Consider the following 20,719-nt stretch of genomic DNA (forward strand, 5'->3'; position numbering starts at 1 on the left):
CAATTTTGAGGATCTCTGTGTACATTTCATCACACTGGGGAGTAACAGTGGGTCTGGAGCATGGTGTGAGATCTAATTTCTTCCTCCAGATTTCATGGTGGGTTAAAAATGAAGATGTAATTAGGTAAACCATCGTTGGCTTCAAGAGTAAAATTGCCACCTGGAGGTAAGTGTTGGAGGTGAGGAGGTGACAATCAGGGTTCTCTTGGCAGAACATAAAATGATGTGGAGTCAAATGAGGAAGACTTCTATATGTTATGCAGGTAAGTCTGGCTTCGAACAGATATTTGGTGAAAGTTAAATGCATAGGAATCCTGAGTGGTACAAACAGCACACTCACTTGCTAACCCAAAGGTTAGGGGTTCAAGTCTATTTTAGAAGAAAGATAGTCACTGCTAAACACCCAGCATTGAAAACCAATGAGGGTCGTTCTGCTCTGATATATGAGAAGCCACCATCACCTGGAATTGACTCAATAGCAATGATTATGTTTTTTTAAGTAGATATAGAGTGAGGGATGAGAAAGAGCAGAAATTCCTCCACTTTCTGGATGCAAGGGAATTCTGGTGGCCTAGCCCTTGCAAGCTTCACAGATAACCCAAAAGACATGCCTCTCTGGTGGTTTGAATCCACCAATGGTTCTATGGGAAAATACTTGGCAATCTCCTCTTGTGTAGTTTACGGCCTCCAAAAACCATTAAGATGGTCATCTATGAATATGTTCCCATTCAATGGAAGTAAGTCTGAATTTGAAGTTTTGGGAAGGTTCAAAGCACTTTAGACTAAAATCTTTTCTTTCCTTTCCTTTCCTTTCCTTTCCTTTTTTTTCAGTTCTCCACAGTACTAAATGTTATTATGTTTAAAATAGTCCTGAGGACCTGCTAAAAATTAAACCCCTGTGCACATCAAAAACATTTTTCAACAGATTGGAAAGAAAATTTACGGACGGGGAAAACAGTTGGCAATACCATTTCATACAAGGATCAAAAGTTTACAAAATCCTACAGATCCTCCACAAGGAAAAGATTAATAACATAATTACAAAAAGGGCAAAGACATTGAAAGACTTTTGAGAGAAGATATTCAAATGGCCAACAGACACATGAAGAAATGCTCAAAATCACTGGCAACAAGAGAGATGCAAATCAAAACCACAATCAGATACCATCTCACACCAGTAGCAATGGCAAAGTTTAACAGAACAGCAAGCAATAAATGTTGGAGAGGATGTGGCAAGATAGGTACTCTTATACATTGTTGGTAGGGTTGTAAAATGGTACAACCACTCTGGAAAGCAGTTTGGTCTTTCTTCAAAAAGTTGAACATACAAATTCCATACGACCTAGCTATTCCACTGCTTGGAATAGACCCCAAGAAAATGAGAACCAAGGCACAAACAGAGACTTGTACACCAATGTTCATAGCAATGTTATTCACCATCACAAGAATATGGAAACAGCCCAAATATCCAAACACAATCAAATGGATTGAGAAATTATGGTACATTCACAAGATAGAATATAACACAACATGCAGGAGCAATGATTTTCTTAAATCATTACCTAACATGGGAGCATTATTCTAAGTGAACTCAGTCTCATAAGGACAAACATTGTATAAGACCTTATTGTATAGCATGTATGAGGATCCAAGGGGAGAGAGGGTAGGAGCAGAAGGGTGAGGATTGAGGGGTTGTTAATCATAGGGTTATACAATTTGATGGGTGTAGGGAAGGGTTGGTAAAAGAAATAGGAAAGATCTGGTATAAAAAATAATGTATATAAGCTTTAAACTGGGTGGCTCCTTGGAGGCGAGGATTCTGAGGCTCCGTCTAACATACTTTGGACAGGGACATCATGCTTGGGAGGGTGGAGGGACAACACAGGAGGGGAAGACCCTCTATGTGGTGGATTGATTCAGTGACTGGGATAATCAGGATGGAAGTTCAGGCTGCAAGCACCGAAAGTATTGACAAAAAAATAAAGTCCCAGGAATTGATAGAAAATCAACTGGTATGTTTTAACAAACATGCAGCCTTGGTTGTGCTCACCACATTGTGACAAAAAAATGTGGAAGACAGATGCCTACTCAACTGACTAGAAGGGATTCATATTTGTTTCCATTTCTAAAGAAAGGTAACCCAGTCGAATGTGGAAATTGTTGAACATTAATAGCACATGCAAGTAAAATCCTGCTGAAAATTATTTAAAGATGGCTATAAAAGTACATTAATAGAGAACTGCCAGAGATCCAAACTGGACATAGAAGAGGCAATGATCCAGGGATGTCGTTACTAATGTCAGATTAATCTTGGATGAAAGCAGAGAGTTTAAGAAACCTGTTTGTGTTTTAACGACTACACAAAGTCATTTGACTATGTGGATCCTAACAAATTGTAAATAACATTGAGAAAATGAGAATCCCAGAGCACTTAATTGTGCTCATCTGAAACTTATAATTAAACCAAGAAGCTCTTGTCTTAACAGAATGAGGGAACATTGCATGGTTTAAAATCAAGAAAGGCATGCATCAGGGCTCTCTCCTTTCCCCATACCTACTCAGTCTATATGCTGAACAAATTAATGAACAAATTTGAGTTTTTGAAGAAGAATGTGAAATCATGATTGAAGAAGAATTAGCAACTCTCTGTGTTATGTTGACGACACAACTTTGCTTGCTGTAAATAGACTTGAAATATTGCTCCAGAAATATCTGCTACATACATCCTTCAGTAAGGATTTAATCTCAACATCCTGAATACAAAAATCCTTAACACTGGACCAATAAGTAACATCATGATCGATAAATAAAGGATTGAAATTGTCCAGTGATTTAATCTTACTTAGATCCACAATCAACATCCCTGGTACCAGCAGTCAAGAAGCAAAAAAGTATATTGAGGGAAGACCGTAGAAAGAAGGCTGAAATTTAGGGAGATTCACAGTTTGGTGGGTGGAAGGGGGAGGTTAAAAAAATCCCCCCAAAACAAAAACAACAACAACAACAATGTACTTGAATGAAATACAATGTAAACAAACTATTGCACGCAAACCAATAAAAGTTGTGTTGGTTTTTTTTTTTTTTTTAAATTACTACCTAACTTGGGAGGATCTAGAAAGTATTATGCTACATGAACTAACTCAGTCCCATAAGGACAAATACTGTATAAGGCCATTGTTGTAGAAATGGAAAGATAACTAGTAAAACGTGTATGAGGATCCAAGGGGAGCAGAAGGGTAGGAACAAGAGAAGTGAGGATGGGCAGGGGGTAATCATAGAGTCACACAAGTTAATGGGTAGAGGCAGGATGGGTAAAGGGAATGGGAAAGATCCAGTGTGAAAACAATGTATATGAACTTTGTAAGTAAGCCAGTATAAAATAGAAAATTTATTTTAAAAAAACCATAATGTACGTGAATGAAACACAATGTATACAAATTATTATATGCAAACTAATAAAAACTTTTTAAAAAGTCTATTCCATTGGGCAAATCTGCTATCAAGAATATTTCCAAAGTTCTAAGTTATAATGATGTGAGTTTACAAAGTAGTTGAGGCAAATATCAAAGAGTGCACAAAATTGAAAATAATCTCTCTTTGGACCTTTACAGAAATAATTTCCTGACTCTTTTCTAGTCTATGTTTCTTAGTCATTTTAATTATCACTGCATGTTAAATATGTTCTTTATTCACTCAGCAAATATTCACTGTACTAATTATTAAGAAAAGCCTTGAGATATGTTAACAAGCAATACACACAGTTATTACTTTGAGAGTTTAGTCTGACTCAAAATAAAGTTTGCTTTCAGTCCTTAATATGATAGTGACTATTGATTGTTTCCTAGTATCTGTTCTCTTCTTTTATAATAGCAGAAAGTATACCTAGAAAACTAACATCTGGGGAGGAAAAAAAGACTAAATCCCTCAACTTCTCTTCTAATTAGGTGACTATGTGACCTAAATTCCAATCAATAAGATGTAACTACACACAACTAAAATCTTGCTGAAGATAATTGAAAAATGGCTAAAGAAATACATTGACAGAGACCTATCAGAAATTCAAGCCAGATTTAAAAGAGACCATGTCACTGAAAATATCATTGCTGATGTCAGATGGATCTTGGTTGAAAGCAGTGAGTACCAGAAGGATGTTTCTTTGTGCTTTATTGACTATACGAAAGCATTTCCCTGTGAATTTTGACAATTTATGGCTGACATTGAGAAAAATGGGAATCCCAGAACACTTGATTGTGTTCATGTGAAATCCATACCTAGAGCAAGGAGCTGTTGTCCAGAGAAAGATTGTCCAAAAAAAAAAAAAAAAGCAACTGTGTGGTTCAAAATCAAGAAAAGAGTGTGTCAGGGATGTATGCTTTCTCCATAGTTTTTCAATCTATATGCTAAAGAAATCATAAGGGAGGCTGGACTTTGTGAAGAAGAGTGTGTATCAGTATCAGAGGAAGACTCATCAACAACTTACATTTTATAGATGACACAGTTTACTTGCTGAAAGTAAAGAAGACCTGAAACTTGCTGCAGAAAATCAAAGACCTTCAATGTGGATTGCATGTCAATTAACCTCAAGAAAACAAAAAAATATTCTCACCACCAGGCCAATAGATAGTATCATGATAGATGGAGAAAAGATTTAAGTTGTTAATGATTCACACCCTTGGCACCAGCAATTAGGAAGTCAAAATAGCCGTTTCACTGGGGAAAGCTACTGTAAAGGACCTTTCTTGAGTGCTAAAGAGCAACAATCTCAGTCGAAGGAAAAAAATGTGCCTAATCCAAGACAGGGCCTTTTTGATTACTTGCTATACATCTGAGAGTTGGATAGTGAATAAAAATTACAAAAGAATTGATGTCTTAGAGTTGTGCTGGATATGAGTATTGAATGTACCATAACTTGCCATGGAGAAAGTGAAACCAGGGTGCTCCTTGGAAGCAAGGATGATGAAACTTCATCTCACATACTTTGAGCATGTTGTCAGGAGGGTCCAGTCCTTAGAGAAAGATATTATGTTTGGAAGGGTAGAAAGTCAGTGCAAGAGAGGAAGACCCTTGGTGAGATGGATTGGCAATGACTGTGGCAATGGAGTCAATTGTATCAGAGATGGTGAGACTGGTTCAGGATAGGGCATGGTTCACAGCCATTATTCATGGGTTCATGTGATTCTTTATGAGTCATAATCACCTCTCTGGCCCCTAACAACAGCAAACAACAGTGTTTATGTGATGGATTCTAACCAGTTTCTTTAAGAGACAGTTCAGCTACTCCACAGGAGGATAGGTAATCTCCTCCCATGCAATCGGTTATTGTTTGGTATTATATGCCGTAGAGAATCCTGTAACTCATAGCAACACTATGCATAACAGCCCTAAATCCTGCTCTATCCTGTGCTAAACTTATTGTCTCTGACACCCCCACCCCCATAATATAATACCAGTCACTGAATCAATCCATCTCATCAAGGATCTTCCTCTTCTGCACTGTTCCTCCACCCTCCCAAACATGACGTCCCTCTCCAAGGACTGGTCCCTCCTTGCAACATGCTCAATGTGCCAGATAAAGCTTCATAATCCTTTCCTCCAAGGAGCAGCCTGATTTCACCCTCTCCAGGATGAACCTGTTTGTTCTCTTAGCAACCCATGGTATATTCAATACTCCAACAAGTAGATTGCTCAAAGGCATCAATGCTCCTTCTGTCCTCCCTAATCATTGTCCAGATCTCTGATGTATAGCTTGTGTTTGCAAAGTATCAGACATATGTTAGTGCCTGTATCAGGCACGCCTTAGTCTCCAGACTTTGGAGAGGTCTCTGATAGCAGATTTTTCCAGTGCAATGCATCTTTTAATTTCCAGGCTGCTGGTCCTAAGAGTGTTGACTGTGGAGCCAAGCAAACTCACGCTGTTGACAATCTCGATCTCTTCACCATTCATCACGATGCTGCCAATTGACCCAGTGTTGAAAATCTTTGTTTTCATTTTGTTGAGCTTCAATCCACATTGAAGGCTGCAATCTACTGCTTCTAAAACCCCAGTAGAGGGACAGTTATCAGTGAGATCTGACATAAGGGTCCACAACAACAATGAGTTATTTAGAGGTCATTGGACACAGATATCTCTGTGCCTCCTAAATTATTTACAGGTGTCATATTTTCACTACTGTTGTTGTGTACTGTTAAGCAGAAACCTACCCATAACTGACTCTCCAGTGCATTTTCAGAGGCAGTTAATCACATGAGAGGAGATTAACCCATTTTCACTTTTTACATCTTAAACAAATGATAACTAAACTAGTAGAAAAATGTGTCAAATCCTTGAAATAACTTTGTTGTTATGTACCAGTGATTCATAATGACCCTATGTATAATAGCTCTGAACCCTGCCCTATCTTGAGCCAATCTCATAGTCTCCAACATACCAACCCTCATTAACCCAGTTACAAAGTATGTGAGATGGAGCTTCAAAATCCTTGCCTTCAATAACTGTTATGTTGGAGATGCTAATTGATTGTTGCTTGCTTTGCCCACGCTCCAACTCATAACCTCTACTCCTAGGTGGCACAGTCTTTATTGTGCTCACTCCTCAGCTTATGGCACCAAGGGTAGGTGCCCAGTATAAGGTCATGGGCTAATGAGAGCACTGGATCTCATTAAAGAGTAATTGAGGCCAGTTGGACCAATTAATGGGGTGAGGTTTTTTTGGGGGGGATATAGAAGCTGCCAGTTAGCATTGGGATGGAGGCCAAAAGTTATATAGAGATTTGCCACCAAATCAAAGGAGCTGGCAGTCTGAGGCACTATGTGCAAGGTAAAGTAATGAGGGCACAGAGGCTATGAATAAGCAGAGAGAAGAATGTAAAAGACAAGCACCAGAGAAAGGAGAGAAGGCAGTCCTCAGGCTGCCTGAGTTCTTTCGAGTATTCAAGTTGCTGTCCTAATTCTAGTTCCAGTGAACACATGTTCCTGAAACAACCCTTCAACAATTGTAGGAAACTCGAGTGCATTTCTTCCTGCAGTTCAGAGCTAAACCAAAACAAGTGTCTTGTCTTTGCTCCTTGTGCCCCTTTAAAACTTTGGAGTCCAGTCCTGAAAGGGCTGGGTAACCCATGAATGAATGCATCATAACCAGATTGACAAATAGCAGCTCTTGATCCATAGATTACACACACACACACACACACACACACACACACACACACACACACACATTCTCCAAAGTGTCAAAAACAGTAAGAGAAAGGGTAAATCCCTTAAAGGGCAGATGTAAAAGACCACAGCAATAAACATTGTGAATATATATGTTTGGGTTGAAGCTCTGGTTTCTTTAAGGTATACTTTTAGTAGTGGAATTGCTGGGTCAAATGTTATCTCTATTTCCAACTTTCTGAGAAAGCACCAGACCACTTTCCATAGTGTTTGTACCATTTTACACTCCCACCATCAGTGAGTAAGAGTTCCAATCTCTCCACAACCTCACCAGCATTTGTTGTTTGCTGCCCTGTTGAACTTTGTATTGTTACTGAGGTGAGATGGTATCTTATAATTGTTTTGATTTGCGTCTCTCTGATAGCTAGGAATTTTGAACATTTCTTTGTGTTCCTGTTTGCCCTCTGAATGTCCTCTTTGGTGAAGTGCCCATTCATATCCTGTGTCCATTTTGTGACTGGACTGTTTACATTTTTTTTAGGTTCTGGAATATTTTATAAATTTTAGATATAAGACCCTTATCAGAGATGGAAGCAACCCAAGTGCTCATCAACAAATGAATTAATAGTAAAGCTATGGTATATCCATGCAATGGAATACTATGCAGCACTGAAAAGCAAGGAACTCATAAAATATTACACCACATGGTGATCCTGGAGGACATTATGCTGAGTGAAATATCTCGGTCACAAAAGGATAAATACTTTTAACACCACTCCTATGAGACAGGATTGACATGGGGGTTGAGGAAGTAACTAAAAAAGGAGGGGAGAAATAATGAACTGTGCATTGGAACAGATGAAGGAAAAAACTGTTTAAAAGACATCTGTGACCAGGCATTATTGTATGACAACAGTCCAGAATAAGAGGTGCAAAGCAAAGTGAACTGGGGTGGGGAAGAGGGAGGAAATTATGTAACAACATACAATTTTTTTTAAGTGACTGCGGCGGTAGGGAGGAAAATGTGCAACCACGAATGAATGAAAATCCAACTTTTTCTGTAAACTTTTGTTAAAATCACAATTAAAACAAATGGAGGTAAAGAGTGTTCTGGAAGCAGAAGTTTCAGGACATCTTTAAAGCTGGATGCTGTTTCCAATGGAAACTCTGTGGAGGAACTATGGATCAAAAGGGATAACCTTCTACTGATTAGTCTTAAAATATGGAAATTGTCCTTCAAATAACTCATCTTCTTCCCTTGATTTAAAAATATCAAACAATTTAAGCTAGGCAAAGCTAAACAAGTCAATGTCATCTACAGCCTCCCTCTCAACACTCTAAGACTGAAAGAGTTGCCCATGAATGTGAACCTGTGTGTAGAAGCTCATTACAGATACTTCACTGAAACCTATTCCCAGACCAGCCACGTAGTATGAGCTCATCCTGCCTCAACTGAGACAGGGAGGAAAGGGTCTGAATTTCTCTTCCACGTTGCCAAAATAAGAAAAGAAAAGAAAATACGCCTTCACAAACGTGTTTTCTTTCCGCTTTTATTTGCACATATTCTGTGTAATTACTGGTCAGTCAAAGAGCATTTTCCATGGCCACACTGGCAGTATTTTCCACACAAAGGTTTATGCTGGCGGGCAGCCTTCCCTTGAACTATTTACTTGTGCAGGGGCTAGAAAGGCATCAGACCTGTGGCCGGTGAGACCCAAGTGAAATGTTTTCCGTTAGACTTCCATTAACAAGGCATATTATTTTCATTTTACCTCCACCTCGTCTCCCCCTTCCCAAGGTAAAGTGATTCAATATGCTACAATCCCCTTCCACAACAAACTCTGTGGTATACTTTCCACTCAGACACTAATGTGCACATTTTAAGTGTTTCTTCGTAGCTTTCAGGATCTTAGAAAATTATTATCCAACTTTCCTCCTCATAATTCAATTTCATACTTTCTCTATCCAGTTAAATATTCTGCCTTGCACACCAAGGAACTCTGATGTTCTAGTGGCAAAAAGCTACACTGCAATCCGCAAAAGAACATGGTTTGAAGTCACCGAGTTCTCTGCGGGAGAAGAATGGACAATCTCCTCCCATGCAATTAACTGCCTCTGAAAAACCGCTCGAGGGTCAGCCATGGGTCAGTTCCAATCATAAGTGTCTGCCTGATTCTTTTGGTCTTTCTGAAACCTGTTCACCATTCAACATTCAGCCTTCCCCTTAGTGCAGCCCTTGCTGGCTGTCCCATTGGCCTGGATTACTCTTTCCTTCCATAAACTGTGAGGCTATGTTGACTGGTCAATTCTTTAACTGATTAGTCAGTAGACAAGTTGATCAAACTGTTGCAGTAGATTTGTTCAGAGAAAGAGACATGTTATTGTTGTCAAGTGTCATAAAATCAAGTACAACTCATGTTGTTATATGCTGTCAAGTTGCTTGCAACTCATAGCAACTCTATGTACAACAGCTCTGAACCCTGCTCTACCTTGAGCCAAACTCATTGTCTCTAACACACCTACTCCCATTGCTCAGTTACTGATCAATCCAGCTCATTGTGGGTCTTCCTCTCCTGCACTGTCCCTCCACCTTCCAAAGCCTGATGTTCCACTCCAAGGACTGGTCCCTTCTTGAAACATGCACAAAGTATGTCAGATGGAGCTTCAGAATCCTTGCCTCCAGGGAGCAGCCTAGTTTCACCCTCCCCCGGATGAACCTGTTTTTCTTTTGGCAGTCCATGGTATATTCAATACTCTTCACCAGCAAAGGCATCAATTCTTCTATCATCCTTAGTGATTGTTCAGCTCTCTGATACATAGCAAGTAATTGTGAACCATGGCCTGGATGAGGCACAATTAGTCTCAAGACTGACATTATGATCATCAGTACTCTGGAGATGTCTCTGTCCATGGATTTTCCCAATACAATTCGTCTTTTGATATCTTGGCTGCTGATATCAATAGTGTTGTTTGTGGAGCCAAAGCAAGTTGAAGCTTTTAGCAATCTCAATCTCTTCACCATCTATCATGATGCTGCCAATTAGCCCAGTGGTAAGAATCTTTGTTTTCTTGATGTTGAGCTTCAATCTGTATTAAAGGCTGCAGTCCTTGACCTTCTGCAGCAGATGTCTCAGGTCCTCCAAAGTTTTGGCAAGCAAGGTTATGTCATATGCATGACATAAGTTGTTGATGAGTCTTCCTCCAATCTTGATGTAACATTCTTCCTCCATAGAGCCTAGCCTTCCAGAGGATCTGTTCTGCATGTATATTAAAAAATTATGGAGACATGAGAAAAAAAAAGTTTTGGAGATAGGATGCATCCCTAGCATACACTTCCTGATTTTGAACCATGTCGTGTTTCTTTGCTCTGTTCTGATGATTGCCTCCTGGTCGTAAGGACAATCAAGTGTTCTGGGATTCCCATTCTTCTCAGAGTTAGCCACAGTTTGTCATGATCTATGCAGTCAAATGTCTTTGCATAGTCAATGAAACACTGATAGACATTCCTCTGTTACTCTCTGCTTTCAGCTAAGATCCACCTAACATTGCCTATAATATCCCTAGTACCATGGCCTCTTCTAAACCCAGCCTACACATCAGGCAGTTCTCTGTTGATGTGCTATTTCAGTTGTTTTTGGATAATTTTCAGCGGGATCTTGCTTGCATGTGATAGTAATGATATTGTTTGATAATTTCCACATTCTGTTGGGTCACCTATTTTTGGAATGGGAACAAATATGAATCTCTTCCAATCAGTTGGCCAGGTGGTTGGCTGTCTTCCAGATTTCTTGGCACAGTTTGGTGAGAGTGTCTAGGACAGTGCTTGTTGATTGAAAGGTATGCAGTCAATTCCTGGAAACATGTTTTTGTGAAATTCTTTAGAGTAGCTTGATTTCCCCTGCATCATCATAGGCTTTTGATCATGGGTTGTTTCTTGAAATTCTTCTGTGTCATCTAATTCTTTTTGATATAGTGCCTCTGTGCACTCCTTCCATTTTTTTTTTTTTTTATGCTTCCTGGGTCATTGAAAATTCTGCCCACAGGGAAGTCTGATGGCCTAGTGGCAAGAAGCTGCACTGCAATCCCAGAGGAACGTGGTTCGAATCCACCAGATGCTCTGCTGGAGAAGGAGGGGCAAACTCCTCCTGTACCAGTCAGATTTTATTTGATGGTGCGCGCGTGCGTGCGCGCGCGCGCACACACACACACACACACACACTTCTGCCCAGAGCATGCTTTGATATTGCAACTCGAGGCTTAAATTTGTTCTTGAGTTCATTCAGCTTGAAACAAGTTCATCCCTTTTGATTTTCTAACTCCAGCTCTTTGTGCATTTCACTATAATACCTTGCTTTGCCTCCCCACACTGTCCTTGGGAATCTTCTGTTTAATTCCTTAACATCTCAATATCTTTGGTTTGGTTTCTTGGCGCTCTAGTGCAATATTCAGTGTCGTCTGACCATTTTGGTCTTTTCTTCTTCCTGTTTTTGTAATGACCTTTTGCATTCTTCTTGGATGATAATTTTAATATCGTCCCGCAGCATATGTGGTCTTTGCTCATTAGTATTCAAGGCCATAAACCGGTTCCTGAGATGGTCTTTAAATTCAGGAGGGATGGCTTCAAGGTCAAACTTTTATTCTTATAGACTTGATTTGATTTTCTTTAGGTTCATTCTGAACTTGCATGCAAGTATTTGATGATCTGATATATAATCAGCCCCTGGCATTCATCCAATAATTCATTTAGTAAGCACTTATTGAACATCTACCTTGTATTCACTCCACGGCATAAAGTGTGTGAGGATTTGTGGTGAATTATACTTCTTCAGGCCCTTGAGAAATTTGTTAAGACTGATAAAACAAGCTATGTGCATGAACAGTTCCAGAACTAGTTGGCTCTTCAAGAAAACACGAGGTAGGAAAGAAGGAGAGGAGGAATGAACGTCATTCACTACTGTGGGACGGGAGGTGAGACTTGGCTTTAAATTACTAAAGAGCAAATTTTCTGCTGCTAATTTAATGCATAGATAGGTGGATGGATGATGTTTTGATGAATGAAATAAAGATAAACCAACATGTGAATGGTTCAAAAAGCACTCATCTACAATCTAATCTTTTATTTAATGGACACTTGCTATGTGCCAATAAGATAACTGCTAGTAAGATTAGTCTGTTCTAGTGTCACTGTAATTCAATCATAAATTAACTAACACTCAGTTTTAAGAGTTCGAAATGAAATTATGATAGCTACCAATTGTTAAGCATCTAAAGCTACAACATGCAAGGTTTTTCAAACACCAAACTGTGCACAAAGGCTCTTCTGGTGTCTCAGAAAACTCTCATGAGTTATTTTGAAAACTGAGGGGGAAATAATGATGTTCAATATCTGTTACACACTGTGTACTACTAACTTGAGATAGTTCGTTTCAACATTAGATCTTGCAGCATTCCTTTTGATGATGTCATATCTTGTGGGAACTGGGATTTGTAAGATTGCTGTTCTTTAGGGGGGAAAAAGATAGTACTGTATGAAAATTAATTATGGAACAGTAGGTGAGATCAACACTGGCTAGCCTGATTTCAAGGTTTGGCAAAATGTGACATGCCCAATAGATGTATTCCTTCCAATAACAAATAATTGTTGCTATTAAGAAAGCACTAAAGTAGTGGGCTTTTTTTTTTTTTTGCAATTTGTATATTTTTATTTGTATAAATTTTTTATTTTATCTTGGTTTACTTACCAAGTTTATATACATTGTTTTTCACACCGAATCTTTCCCATTTCCTTTACACACACTTCCCATCAAATTGTATGACCCTATGATTATCCAACCCGCTTCCAAACTGCCATATCTCACTCACCCTGACCCCTCTGCTCCATACCCTTGGATTCTCATACACGTTCTACAATAATGGTCTTACACAGCGTTTATCCTTAGAAACTGAGTAAGTTCACTTAGCATAATGCTCTCCAGTCCCTCCCAAGTTAGGTAGTAATTTACAAAATCATTGCTCCTGCATGCTGCGTGGTATTCTCAGTCCTTTCAGTTGTGATTAGACATTTGGACTGTTTTCATGGTCTTATAATGGTGTATAATGCTGCTATGAACATTGGTGTACGAGTCTCCGTTTGTGGCTCAGTTCTCATTTTCTCAAGGTATGTTACAAGTGGAACAGCTGGATAATATGGAATTTCTACGTTCAACTTCCTGAAGAAATGCCAAACTGCCTTCATGAGTGATCGTACCATTTTACAATCCCACCAACAGTGTATAATAGTTCCTATCTCTCCACATCCTCTCCAACACTTATTACCTGCTCTTCTGCTAAACTTGGCCACTATGACTGAGGTAAAATGGTGTCTCAGTATAGTTTTTATTTTCATCTCTCTTATTGCCAGTGATTTTTAGTATTTCTTTATGTATTGTGGACACCCAAATATCTTCCTCTTTGAATATTCTTTCCATGTCTTTTGCCCATTAGGTAATTGTGTTATCAGTCTTTTTCTTGCAGAGGCCCTGCAGGATTCTGTAAACTTTGATATGAGACCCTTGTCTGAAATAGTATTGTCAGATGTTTATTCCCAGTTAGTAGGCTTTCTTTTCACTCTGTTGGAAAAAGTTTTCATGAGCACAGGGATTTAATCTTTAGAAGATCCTATTCATCAGTTTTATCCTCTTCAGATTGTGCGTTTCTGGCTGTATTTGGAAGTCTCTTTATATCATAGACTAGGCCGTCTAAAGTTGATCCCAGTTTGTCGCTAATAAACTTTATGGTTTTGAGCTTTATTCCCAGGTGTCTGAGCCACCTTGACTTGATTTTGTGTATAGTGTAAGATGCGGATCCTGGATCAGCCTTTTGCAGGAAGCCGTTTTGGCGGTACCATTTGTTAAAGAATTCACCATAGATAGTTGGGTCTATTTCTCGGTTCTCAAATCTGTTCCATTGGTCTATGTGCCTGTCATTGTACCAGTACCACACTGTTTTGGTTCCTATCACTGTGTAGTAGGTTTTGAGGCTAGGGAGTACTGTGCCTGTCACTTCATTTTTGTTTTTCAAAATTGCTTTGCTTATTCAAGATCCTTTTCCTCTCCAAATAAACTTAACAATTTCCCTTTTGATCTCCTTGTAAAAGAAATTTCTGTATTGGGATTGTGTTGAACATGTAGCTTGCTTTAGGTCGAATTGTCATTTTCACACTATTGAGTCCTCCTATCTCTGAACAGGGAATGTTTTTCCACCTATTTAGGTTTTTTATTGTGTCTCACAGAAATGTTCTGTAGTTTTCTTTCTATAGGGCTTTTGAATCTCTAATTAGGTTCACTCCCAAGTACCTCAGTTTGTGGTTAGCCATTGTAAATGGCATTGCTTTCTTGTTTTCTTTTTCTGAGTTCTCTTTATTACTGTAGAGGAATCTCAGTGGTTTTTGGATATTGATCTTATATCCTGCCACTCTACTAAATTGGTCTACTGGCTCTAACAGTTTTTTGGTTGAGTCCGTGGGGTTTTCTGTATACACTATCATATCATCTGCTTGTAGTGATAACCATCTCTTTGTGATCTGGATGGTTTTATTTCCTTTTTTTTTTTTTTTTGTCGTATTGCCCTAGCAAGCACTTTCCAATGCAATATTGAATAGAAATAGTGACAGTGGACATCCTTGTCTGGTCCCTGTTCACAAGGAAAATGTTTTCAGTCTTTCTTCATTGAGAATTATATTGGCTCTTGGTTTTGAAAATGTATGTTTCACTATGCTGAGGAAATTCCCTTCTGTTCCAATTTTGCTGAGTGTCTTTATCAGGAAGCAGTGTTGCATTTTGTCAAATTCCTTTTCTACATCAGTTGCTAAGATTGTATGCATTATTTTTGGTAGAACATAAATTTTTCATTGTTTCTTTCTATTTATCTGTATTCTTATGTCAGGACATGAATATTTCAATTTTGTAGACTTAAAGTCAATAAATGAAACTTTTAGGTTTATTGAGGTTTTTAAGAATTGTATAAAAAATTTTAAAAAATTTCTTATTTGTTTATAAACATTCATATACATCTTATTTTGTACATGTACTTTGTGTTTCGTATAATCATTCACATACACTGTATCTTATATAATTAAATATCATTGCTCTGTGCCTGTTATTACCTTATCTTTTCAAGCCTCCATCGAATCTTTCCCATTAATCCATATACCTCCACTAACCTCTGCTAACCCACGGATTTTTTCCCCTTCCCTTTTTTCCCCCCTCCCCTTTTTCTCTTTTCCCTTTTAAACATCCCTGTTTTCACAGTACTGGTCTTATTAAATATTTGTCCTTATGTAACTAAGATATTTTATTCAGCATAATGCTCTCTAATTTCTCCCATATAATAACCACATAATATTTTACAAAATCTTTGCTTCTTAATGCTGCACAGTATTCCATTGTGTGAATGTACCATAATTTTTCAATGTATTCATTTATTGATGGTTATTTGGGCTGTCTCCATTTTCTTGCTATTGTTTATAATGCTACTATGAACACAGGTGTAAAAACGTCCATTCACATCTCAGTTCGGATTTCTTTCAGCTATATTCTTAATGATGGAATAGTGGGGTCATGTGGGATTTCTGTGTTCTGTGTTCACCTTTTTGAGGAAATGCCAAACTGTCGTCCATAGTGGTTGTACTGTTTTACGATTCTACAACAATGCCTTCGAGTTCCAGTATCTCCACATCCTCTCCAACGTTCATTGTCCTCTTTTTTGTTGAATTTTACTACTGCTGCTAGAGGCAGGCTGTATCTGTCTGTGGTTTGACTGATTGCTAGTGATTTTCAACATTTCCTCAAGTGGTTTTTAGCCATCCAAATTTCCTCCTCTGTGAAGAGATTTTCATATTTTTTGTCAGTTTTGTGATTGAGTTATCAATATTTTTCTTATGGAGACACTGTAGTATTCTGTATACTTTGGTTATGAGACTCTTATCTGAAATAGCATTGTCAAATGTTTTTTTCCACATCTGTGGGCTTTCATCTTAGTCTTCTAGAGAAAGTTTTTGATATACAAATGGATTTGATTTTAAAGTCCTGTTTGTCAATTTTATCTTCTCCAGCGTTGTGCATTTTGGGCTATGTTCACAAGCCGATGCCACATGCCAATACTTCTAAATTTGTTCCCATTTTGTCTCTTACTATCTTTATGGTTTTTCGTTTTACCCTTAGGTCTCTGGTCCCCTTTGAGTTAGTTTTTGTTAGGTTTTATATTATTATTATTTATTATTATTATTATTTTGTACTGGTTTAATTATGAAACTATTATTATTAATAAACATTTACAGAGACTTTGGGTTTCCATTCATTCATTGTTGCACTTTCTCTCTGCCCACCCCTCCCCCCAATTTCACTCCTTGAAAAGTAAAAGAAAAATTATTTTTTTGTTTTACAATCCCTCGCCACAAGTTCACTTCACTATGACACCTTCATTCTGGACTCCTGTCATGACAATAATACCTAATCATATATCTCTTTTAAACAGTTCTCTCCTTCATCTGTTTCGATGCCGTATACATAGTTTATCCCAACTTTCTCAGTCTCCCCCTAGCTCAGTCCTGTTTTACAATAGTGGCACTATGCAGTATTTGTTCTTTTATGACTGAGATATTTCACGCAGCATAATGTCTTCTAGGATCACACATTTTGCATATTTCATGAGTTCTTTGTTTTTCAAGGCAGCGTAGTATTCCATTGTGCAAATATACCACAGCTTCTCTATCCATTCATTTGTTGATGGGCACTTAGGTTGTTTCCAAATCCTTGCTATTGTGAACAAAGCCATGATAAACATGGGTGTGCATATATCTGCTTGGATGTCAGTTATGGTCTCTTTGGGGTATATTCCCAGTAGTGGAATTGCTGGGTCAAATGGTATCTCTATTTGCAACTTTTTGAGAAAGCGCCACACCACCTTCCACAGTGGTTGCACCATTTTACACTCCCACCAACAGTGAATAAGGGTTCCAGTTCCTCCACAACCTCGCCAGCATTTGTTGCTTGCTGTTCTGTTAAATTTTGCTATTTTGACTGGGGTGAGATGATATCTCATAGTTTTTTTGTCAGGTTTTCTTGGGGCTTATTATTGTTGTATATCGCCAAGTCAGAACTGACTCTGACCCTCCAGTAAGTTTTCAGAGGCAGTAATCACAAAACAGAAGACTGTCCATCTTTTTCCCATGAAGCAGCTGGTGGATTTGAGGTGTGCACTTTTGAGTTGGCCACACAACTTCTTAGCACTAAGTTACAAGAGTTCCCTTCTGAAGGCCTTAGGACCCTGAAAATAATTCTTAACATTACTGAAGTATGAAGAAGCCACAAACTGAGAAAGTTCCTAAATTCTAGTTGTGTTATTGATAATCACCACAGGTTACTAACTTGTTAAAGAGAGTTGTCAAAGACATTTACACAAGCAGGAAGCATAAGACTCAGGATTGAACTTGGATCTCTTCTGGTGGTCCCTAGTGGGAGCTCAGTGGGTATCAGGAGGATATCAGCAAGGTTGGTGGAGCTGATGAACTCATAGTACTGAAAGAACTACAGCTGGGCCTGGTAGAGGGCCCTATGTGGCCCCCTGCACCCTCTTTGTGCTAAGTTTCTATGAAAGGAAAAAGAGACTGCCCAGAAGAAGTACACCAAACAGATTATAAGATTTTCTCAGTGCTGGGTCATGAGAAAAGGAGTGAGGTGAGGTCCATACAGACCACAGGGAAAGTGCAAGAAATGGTGGCGACTCTGAACACATTTAATGGGTTAAATAACTCCTTTTGTTGCCTAGCATTTCAAACCTAGTATGGATTCTGTCCTAGTATGCACAGTCTTGCTAAGATTGTGAGAATAGAGGCATGTTCTCTTGAGAAATCATTTCTCTAGAATGGGAGAGAGGAAAGGAGAAATGGGTCTACATTGTTTGAACTTTGATGTCCTTTTCATTTGTCCCTGGATGGGCATTTCCTTGATCTCAAGGGATGTCTCCTTACCCCCTCCCTCCCAAAAACTCCAAAATGGATCTGGGAATATATTCAAAGCAGGACCCCAGAGGAGTGTGAAGAGCCTCAGGAAGGTAGAGAGGCTTCTCTGCCAGGCAAAGACCTTCAAAGACAAAGCCCAAGGCACTGTGAACCCCAGCAGGACACACTCCATGGTGGAGCAGTGGGAGGGGAGACTAGGAGGGGGGAATGGCTGGCAGGACCCCCTACTGTGGCAGAGAGTCTGCTTGTAGGAGTCCTGAGAAGCCTAATTCAATTATCCTTATCAGAATGCCTCTGAACTTAACAAAGCAGATAATCAGTTCCAGAGACAGATACTGTGTGGGGGGCCAAAATGATTTTGCTTCCCCAAATTGGAGGCTGAAATTGGAGACGTTTGAGTAATGGAAAACATAATCCTTTCTGCACCCCCACCCCCAGTACCCACACCTGAGGCACCTCCTACCATTTGAGCCACTGAGGCTAAAATTCAGCATCCACACCCACCTCCTCAAGACACACGGCTATGAGCTTGACCTTGTTCCCTCACCTTGTTTGTGCTGTAGTCAGAAAAAAGTATATAAAAGCTCGCAGCTGGACTGAGGAAAGGATTAGCATTTGTTGATGTTGTTATTCATGTTTTTAGGTACTATGAAGTTGACTATGACTCACAGCAAACCTAAGAACAACAGATCTGAACCTGTGCCATTCAACCCACTGTTTCAGTCACTGTGTCAATCCATTTTGTTAAGGGTCCTCCTTTCTTTCTCTTTCGCCAGCATGATGTATTTTTTCTAAGGAATGCCCCCTTCTGAGAACACGCCTGAAGTGTGTGAGATGAACTTACCCCATTCTTCCCTCTAAAAGATACCCTGTTTGTATTTTCTCCAAGACAGATATGGTTGTTCATTTGGCAGTCGATGGGATATTCTGTACTCTTCACTAACATTACAATTCAAAGGCATCAATTCTTCTTCTGTCATCCCACTTTACGGTCCAACTTCGATATGCTTATGAAAAGGCTAAATCTTGGGCCAGGCATACCTTGGTCTTCAAACTGACATAATTGCTCTTTAGAACTTTGGAGATAACCTTGACAGCAGATATTACCCAATGTGATGCATCTTTTTAATTTTTTTACTTCTGTTATCATGAGTGTTGATTGTGGGTACAAGTAAAAAGAAATAATTGATAACTTCAGACTTTCTTCCATTTATCATGATGTTGTCTATTAGTCCATTAGTGAGAACTGGGTTTTCTTGTTTGTTGTTTTCTTGATGCTGAGATGTAACCCATACTGAAAGCTGTAGGTTTTTTTCTTCTTTCATACATGTGTGAAGTCCTCTTCACTTATTTCAAGAAAGAGTGTGCATCCTCCCTTGTATGTGTCAGATACTTCATACGTATTATCTAACTTAGCTTTGTAGGAAAAACTTTAGTACCAAGTTACAGAAGGCAAGGAAGAAGTAGAAAACCTGGAATTCTGTTTGAAGCCCCATCCTATAGGATATGCATGCTGCACAGGTGAGATTCAAACAAAAGTTTAAGATGTTGTATGTCAGGATGCCACACTGCAAGCCACTGCTTATTTGTCAATTTGTTGTACTGTAGGTCTTGTTTGCTGCTTTGGTCCTAAGAGTTTTGCTACTGGTATTTCAAATACCAACTGTATCAGAGATTTCAGACTAAGACTAGTTAGAAAGGTTTGGCAATCTAATTCCAAATATTAGCCAATGAGGACCCTACCCACTACAACAGAATTGGCTGACAGCACTAGAAAATGAACCCCTAAGACATACACACACACACACACACACCAGCTGCAGCTGTGAATCTCAGCATACCAATAATCACGAACATAGTGCAGGTCTAAGCAATGTTTCATTCTGCTGTACATGATATGTGTGGCTGTGATTCAGAGCCATCTCAACAGTAGCTAACAGCATACCTCTCTGCTGAATATCAGAAGTAAAGAGAAGTCCACCTCTTAAAGGGCATAGTAACCTTCTGAGGTTGTGTTCTTGTTGGAAAGACTAGTTAAATTTTTCAAAACCACACAGTCTCAAAATCTCAGTTGACATCTGAGGCCAAGTTACCCTGAAGTCAAAAGTAGGTCTCTCTCTGCTATCTTGTAGCTGCAATCTGTATTTGTTCTCTATGCAATTGTCATAGCCCAGTACAAGGGGGCATTTCTTCCCATCTTCCTCACAGCACCTAATGTAGTTCTGAACTTGAGCAGAAGAACTAGTGTAGATTGACTGCTCTTTTGTTGTCTGGAGGATGGTTAGCTTGGATTACTGCTGACGGTACAATTACTTTCTTTGCCCAAAGAAGCGCTCTCAACTCATGTTGACCTCGAAACTGCAAAGCATAGAATGTTAGCACTGGAAAAAAAATCCACTCACCATCAGATTAAATGTCTTATTTATTTACTTAAACGTCTTATTTCTATTATATAGCATTGGATGTGTACAGAATCATATGTATGTAAGATTAATTCTAAAACCTATGGACATACTGAGTCATTATATAGAAAGGAATTGGCAGATACAGAGGAATTTAAAGAAA

The sequence above is a fragment of the Elephantulus edwardii genome, unplaced genomic scaffold, assembly GCF_000299155.1.
Source record: "Elephantulus edwardii isolate Elephantulus edwardi_28Jun2011 unplaced genomic scaffold, EleEdw1.0 scaffold00019, whole genome shotgun sequence".
Lineage (NCBI taxonomy): Eukaryota > Metazoa > Chordata > Mammalia > Macroscelidea > Macroscelididae > Elephantulus > Elephantulus edwardii.